Genomic DNA, 7,085 nt, shown 5'->3' on the forward strand with positions numbered 1-7,085 from the left:
CTACGCTGCTGAACAGTGCAATAACTAGAGAAGCACGTTTTCAGATGCCTTACTGATAAAAAACATATAACCGAAATATGAAAATCAATAGGCTCTTTACCCTACGCAGCTACAAAGCGCCGTAAACATGGATTAACAAGTTACAACGCACACGCATGCATAAAAATAAATATATTTTTTTCAAACGCAACAGTCTTAAGCAGCACACACCGTATTGAATTAAATCCAAACCACCCCGCCCACCCACTTTGCAGATCATTCTGTGACACCGTGCTGGTACCCGAAAAATCCGCACACGACCACCGCTGCCGAAAATGCATAGCGTCTACCGCTTATTGTAGTTCCCAGACGCTGCAGCCATGATCTTACCCGTTCGACATAAGAACAAAAACTGATTCAAACGGGTACGCGTCACCTCTATTTATAAACTAACCGTATATGGTTTAGTCACTTAGGTGCGAGTGTGTGCAAATGCCAACGTTACCGAAAATCGATAGCGCTTATTGCATCGCCCGGAGACGACGTTGCTCGTGTGGGATAAGAGCAACGACTGATTTAAACGGACATGCGTTGCTTCTATTTATGACTTTTCGTGTTTCATTGAGCAACTAAGCTGCCCTCTTTTGACGGCTGTGTCTGAGAAATCTGCGTCACGAATGGTATTTTTCCCGTTTTTCGTGAACTTTTTAATTTTACCGATTTCCAAAAGTCTACTTTTATTGGGGAGATATTAAATTATTACCAATATTTAAGTTAGGTGTTTCTGAATCGGTTGGTGTATGAATGATTAAAATCCATCTAGTAATTTCGGAGTTATAAGCGTGCAAACCTTACATAGTTTCGTTACATGGGAGATAGTTTAGATTTTAGAATGACACCTAGCCCCAGATAGTGGAGTAAGACATTTTTAATGTCAAAAATTAAATTAAGTATGATGCAAAAAGCCTTATGTGTTGGACTATCAGTTAATCCAAATAAAACATCAATAGTGCTTTTCATGCAACGAAGGACTACAACCGGAGCTCATCTGTTGCAATACTTTGACTCTGAAATTATCGTCGCCGATCAAATTAAGTACGTTGGAGTAATTCTTGATTCAAAACTTAATTGGACAGCTCACATCGATTTCAGAATCAAGACAGCTTGCATGGCCTTCGGCCAATGTAGATATCCTGTGAGCAAATTTTGGGGACTTAAACCCAAGTGCATTCAGATGATATACACAACAATTGTTAGATCAATTTTGGCATACGGGTGCCTTGTTTGGTGGCAGAAGGGAGAAGTCACGCCAATTTAATCAATGTTAAGCCATCTTCAGACGATGGTCTTGATAGCGATGACTGATGCGTTCTCGACAACACCAACTGCTGCTCTAAAGACACTCTTGAACAGAGAACCGCTATAAGTGTTTCTGAAACAAGAAGTACTTTCTTGAGCATACCGTCTTAAGGTTACTGGGCCATGGAACAGTAACCCAATAGATCGTGCAACTAGCCATATAAGACTGTGGCCCCAAATGGTTACTAGGGATGATACTGATGATATACTTGCTCCCACCGACCTTACACTCACCTGTAGTTTTCCTTTTAAAACTGTCATTGTCAGAATTCCATCTCGCTAGGAATGGCTGTCTGGCTGGACGGAACGACAGCTTGAAGAATACGTAGTTTGTTATAGTGAGGGTTCTTTGTTGGAGAGTCGAGTCGGTGCTGGTGACCATTGTCGTGGAATGAGATTAGACTAATCTCATTCACTTGATAGATACTGTACCGTATTCCAAGCAGAAATCTTCGCGACTCTGTGTGGCGTACAATCTGAACTTCAAGAGAAAATTTGCGGTAAAAGAAACTACTTTTGCTCTGACTGTCAGGCCCCTCTCTAAAACACTTAGTTCGGCAGATTCAAGATAGCAATCGCATGTCGAACACTTACCATTTCAAATGCTATTTACCTTTTATGGGTACCCGGTCACTTCGGTATTACTGGAAATTAATGGGCAGATGAATTGACAAGAGCTGAAGCTGCCACTGACTTCGTTGGTCCAGAACCAGTTCTACCATTGTCGATAAGTTGGATGAAGCACAAGATTCGTTCTTGGGCTGCAACCGAACATGCCAACCATATTGACGTAACAAAAACTTTTCTGTCGGATGTGAGTCCTAAATGTCAAAGAATTTGCTGCATTTTTCCAAGCATAATTACAGTATTCTAGTCAGGGCACTAACTGGACATTGCAAACTCAATTAACACATAGCTACTATTCAGCGTGCTGAGTGTTATTCGTGTCATCTTTGTGAATCCGATTACGGAACTTCTTATCGTTTGATATGTAATTGCCCTGCAGTAATGCAATTGTGTATTTGGATTTTTAGTTCTCCATACATAAATCATGTCTTAGTTTTTAGTGCTTACTATCGAGACATCACTCGGTATAAGCCAGTTGTTTAACGACGCAAGACGTGTGACTTTTTGGATTTTAGTGTTTAACTAGCGCCAATTTGGTGCTGGTTTGGACTTCTCTAACTAGCATTAAGTTGGTGTTAGTTACTGACGAGGAGAATCCGAAACATTACAAAAAAACATACTTTATGTTGGGTCTTATGCAGTGCAGTAAAATTTCATTTCATTCAATCGAAACTGAATGAACGCAGTCAATCAGTCGTCTACGGTAGCATTCATATTCATTTAACGCATCAGTTGCTGTTGATCTGAAGCTCGGTTCATGATTCTTCACTCACCGTCGCTTTCAAATGAGTCGCAATTCATAGCCAACCTCCTTCGTTTGATCCTCTCAAATGAATAGATCCGCTTTCAATTTACCCAGTGAGCACCAGTCAAATGAAATCCGGGTAAACCTAAGACAAGAAGAGACAACTGGCTTCGTATTTTTGGTTATCTTGCCATTCTGGTGCCAGATGACATTTGAGTGCATCAAGCTAGCGAGGTTGGCAGCGCAGCCAATTTCTATGCCATATTTACATATGTTGCTATAATACACATAATAATGGTCGTTTTGTTAACACACATTTCGTCAAAATTTATCTGGTACTAATCAATCCAACATTTTTATCCCATACTACATGTTTCTAGCAAAATTGGCCAGCATAACAGCCTATTAATCAGAATCAAATTTGCAACAAAAATATAATAGAGATGAACGTACTACCAAATACGTTTTTCATTGCAACCAGTTCCAACAAGCTGTTATTACTAGATTCATTATTTTTCGACTGAAATCTGCGAATTTAAGAAATTTTGAGAAATAAATATGGTAGACGCACTATGCTACCATAATTGTACGAAGCTGTCAAATTCATTGCTAAAAGCAAATATGTAATTCATTGTATTGCTAGTGTATTTTCGTATCCCCAGCAGTAAGGTCAATATCGAAGTTACCAATATCATTATGAATCTCAAAGCGAAAACGAGTATGCGGAGAGAATAATGAAAACGCTCTGCTACATGCTTGCTTTGTCCTAGCCCGTTGTCTCATTTTCGATTTCGCAAAGTGCTAGTGGTATGGAAAGAAGCTTCGTTCTTTCGTCAGTTTCGCCTGATTTCGGCAAACGAAAAAAAACATTTTCCGACTCTGTTCCAGATACATTTTGGAGAAATGTGAGTTAATAAAACGGTCATTATTATGTGTATTATAGCAACATATCTAAATATGACAAAGAAATTGGCTGCACTGCTAACCTCGCTAGTTGCGTACACTCATCTGTCAACAATTATTCAGCAGGGTACAAGAAAGGCAAGAAAACTAAGAATACAGAGACAACTGCTCCAAGATGAAGAGAAATAAATGTTCGGAATATTTGTCATTTTTGAGTGTATTTGTTTTATACTTGTAAAATTAAGCATGGCCGCCGGGCCTCTGGTAGTAAACATAATCATCCGGACGAGCATCTCGATTCTTTGGCGCACGATGAAAATAGAGAAAAGGCAAGGTTTCACCTCGGATCTTCCGATTCGATTACTTAGGGACACTTTTTATCTCGAAACTACTAATAAAAATAATTATTACCAAACCAAAACTAAACTTATATTAACAGAAAAGCCCATTACGTCATTTGTTTATTCTTTTCTTTTTCATATCATCCCGATTTATCAGCTTCATCGAAAAAAATGACAACCTCACTCATATAGAGAAAAAATGTTCCTACCTGTATCCGTCTTGAGTTGTCTCGTCTTATCATAGCCTTTACCCTATAAGTATTTATTATCTTGGTTGGAGTTATTTTTATGTCAGTTAACGACACTGAATCCCTTTGGATAAAGACTCGACACGTCAATTGTTTGTTTACCATTTATCTGTCAGTGTTATTCCAATCGAGCACGACACTTGTCAATGGCCCTCGTTCCAGAAGAATTCGAAGCGATTTTCTTCGGATTGAGGGCTTTTGGCTGGTCTCGTGCTCAATTGGAATGGCACTTACTGATAAATAATAAGAATAAGATAGAGTTGGCGAGTCTTTATCCAGAGGGATTCAGTGTCTTTAAAGTCAGTGAGTGTTCATTCATATTCATTTGTGAGTGGGTAATTGGAATGGTTCACTTTCATTAGGGACCATCCATAAATGACGTAGCATTATATGGGGGAGGGGGGAGTTTTGTATTTTGTGATGATGTGTAACGACAGGGGGTAGGGGGTTGTCATTCTACGTAGCTTTTTTAAAGGGGAATAAGGGTTGACCTGATGTCACGACAATCTTACCCGTTTCATCTAACTAACATCGTTTTTGATTTTTTTTATATTTTTTACGGGGACAACGAGGGGGGGGGGTGAGTGTTACCGTCAAGCTATGTAATTACAAGGGGGTATTAGAAGTTTGTGACGAAATGCTATGATGGGGGAGGGGGTGTTAAAAATCAATCAAAAAATGTTACGTCATTTATGGATCATCCCTTAGCTGAGACCGTGCTAATGCAGGGTAGGTTTTCAATAGAAACTAATCAAGCAAAAACGTCAAATGACCAGAACCTGTTATTCAATTGACAGTGAACTCTGAGTCACTCAAACGAAGACGGCAGCAGAACTCAACTGATATAGTTGTGGTATGCTTACAGTGAAAGATTCGCAGTTTCACTTGAAACGAATATTTTCGTTTGAAATTGATATTTTACCGCACTGGTCTTATGCACACAAATTTGGTGTTATCCAAAATTATTTTCATTTGGGAATTTTGCAATTAAAAACGGTTATGAAACTATGTTTAGGGACAAAAGAAAAATATTTTACAAGAATTGGTTTTTTTTTAAAAAAGAAACAAAAAATATGTTCCGATTTTGTCAATATCCCCGTCTTGTCAGCCTACAATACACCTAAAGGGGCTGATAAAAACGAGTCTTCACTGTATTGTATTAGAATCCGCTTTTCGAAAGCCGTTTCTGAACCACATCAATTACATTCACCAGACAGAGCGGCACGACGGTGGCCCTGCGCTGGTACCAACCAAATAACTAGGAAGAGATCCATTTCCTTTCTATGATGCCTCACTTTAAAACAATTTGCAATACGTTCAGCGCTCCGCGCAAACGCTCAATTTGGTTTTCGTTCGATCGTTAAGCGATCAAGCTTTGGAGGACAAAAACGCTGCACTGCCCTCGCGAATTTGGTATGCAGTACTTATTCTTTATTATCATGAACTGCAATTATCGCGTTCCACTCTTTCAGATTAAATAGGAAGCTACAGTGCTTATTTAAAGTTTTCATTTTTGTTGTGCTTTTATCGTTCTACCTTTCACATGATCGAATGAAAGTACGACGTCTATTCATGTTCATTTATTAATTGAATTCACCTGGATCCACATTTTAGCATTATCTACTTAACTGTAGTGGTTACGTAAGTGAAACCTTCAGTTGTTGGTTATTGTTGTAAACGCTAATAATTTAAGCGACTGTACAGGCACGAAACACCAATGACCAGCCCGGCACATGATCGCACAAACCAAAGTGTTCTCATCATACACAAATCTGCCATGAAATTTCTCCCCATTCCGCTACATTATATAGGAGTTTGCGGTTCGTTTGGATTTCCACTTATCACCTACCTGAGACCCGTGGACTTGAACGAGCTGACGATCGACTGGCTTCGATAGCCCGAAGACAGAGTGAAGAGCAGACCGTCGTCAAACAATAAAGTATCGATGTAGGAACATAGTATGTAGGTATACATACACACTGCGACACGATCCGGCCCGGAATGTGTTTACAACTGCTTAAACAAATCACTATTTATGTTGAACGGTGTGTACTTTGGGCCGGATTACACCGATGCAAATGGCTGCTGTTTATTGTGCCAACTGTTTATGTAGTAACTGTACGTACTGCTTCACTGCGATGACGACCCGTGAATGGAAACTATTTTACATCGTGTGAAGCAAAACAATAAACACGTCACAAAGACCGTACGCCGAAACACTGGGAAAACCGGGTAGAACCAACCGGACTCCCGTGGGTTTAATACTAATGAACTAACTACATACACCGTTTACGCGTACATCAAATTGTTAGTTTATTCACTATGCTCTTATTGAGCGGTTCGGGTAACTACGCAAATGACCTGTTCGCGATGAGTGCAAGACGACGAATGAAATCACTGGAATGGAAAGTATTTTGTTTTCCGATTTGCCTCCTCTCGCATCATCACTCCTTATCACTGTGTTGTGTCTTTCTCTTGTCCCCCACGCGGCGGCGGAACACGCTGTGCCGGAATGTGAAGTTATTCGCAATGTTTTGGAGTGTGCTTTTCGATCCGGTTTCGTTTGTTTTGAATATTTATCTAGCGCCTCCATCGGGTGGAAACCGAGAAGACGCTTCGTTTTTCTCAATAGCGATAAAAACAGATTGAGTCACCTATGGCTGTTTTCGATATGTCAGTTGATTTTTCCATTTTTTTAGGTTCGTTTATTTGATAAATCACGTTTGCGTTAGCTTGAAGATGTCAATTTCTGTGTCAAATTTTAATTTCTCAATACTAGGAAAAAAATTAAAATATTTTTATATTGAATTTAAGAAGCTATTCTTAAGCTAGGTATACATCACGAGCCGGATTTCCAATAGTTAAGATCTGGTAGAACAATGC

At 39.4% G+C, this 7,085-nt stretch overlaps 2 protein-coding genes across 2 annotated transcripts in view; both read right to left on the reverse strand.

The window, feature by feature from the left end:
- LOC131678974 (protein yellow-like) overlaps positions 1-6,161 on the reverse strand; it is a 342,660-nt gene extending 336,499 nt beyond the window's left edge. Inside the window, exon 1 of the mRNA XM_058959470.1 lies at positions 6,052-6,161. The gene's annotated coding sequence lies outside the window, so the exon portion shown is untranslated. The remainder of the gene's footprint in view (positions 1-6,051) is intronic.
- The window catches only part of LOC131678975 (protein yellow-like), a 58,539-nt gene extending 52,348 nt beyond the window's left edge, over positions 1-6,191 (reverse strand). The window contains exon 1 of the mRNA XM_058959472.1: positions 6,052-6,191. The gene's annotated coding sequence lies outside the window, so the exon portion shown is untranslated. The remainder of the gene's footprint in view (positions 1-6,051) is intronic.
- Between the last annotated feature and the right edge of the window lie 894 nt (positions 6,192-7,085).

This window comes from Topomyia yanbarensis, chromosome 2, assembly GCF_030247195.1.
Source record: "Topomyia yanbarensis strain Yona2022 chromosome 2, ASM3024719v1, whole genome shotgun sequence".
Classification (NCBI taxonomy): Eukaryota; Metazoa; Arthropoda; class Insecta; order Diptera; family Culicidae; genus Topomyia; species Topomyia yanbarensis.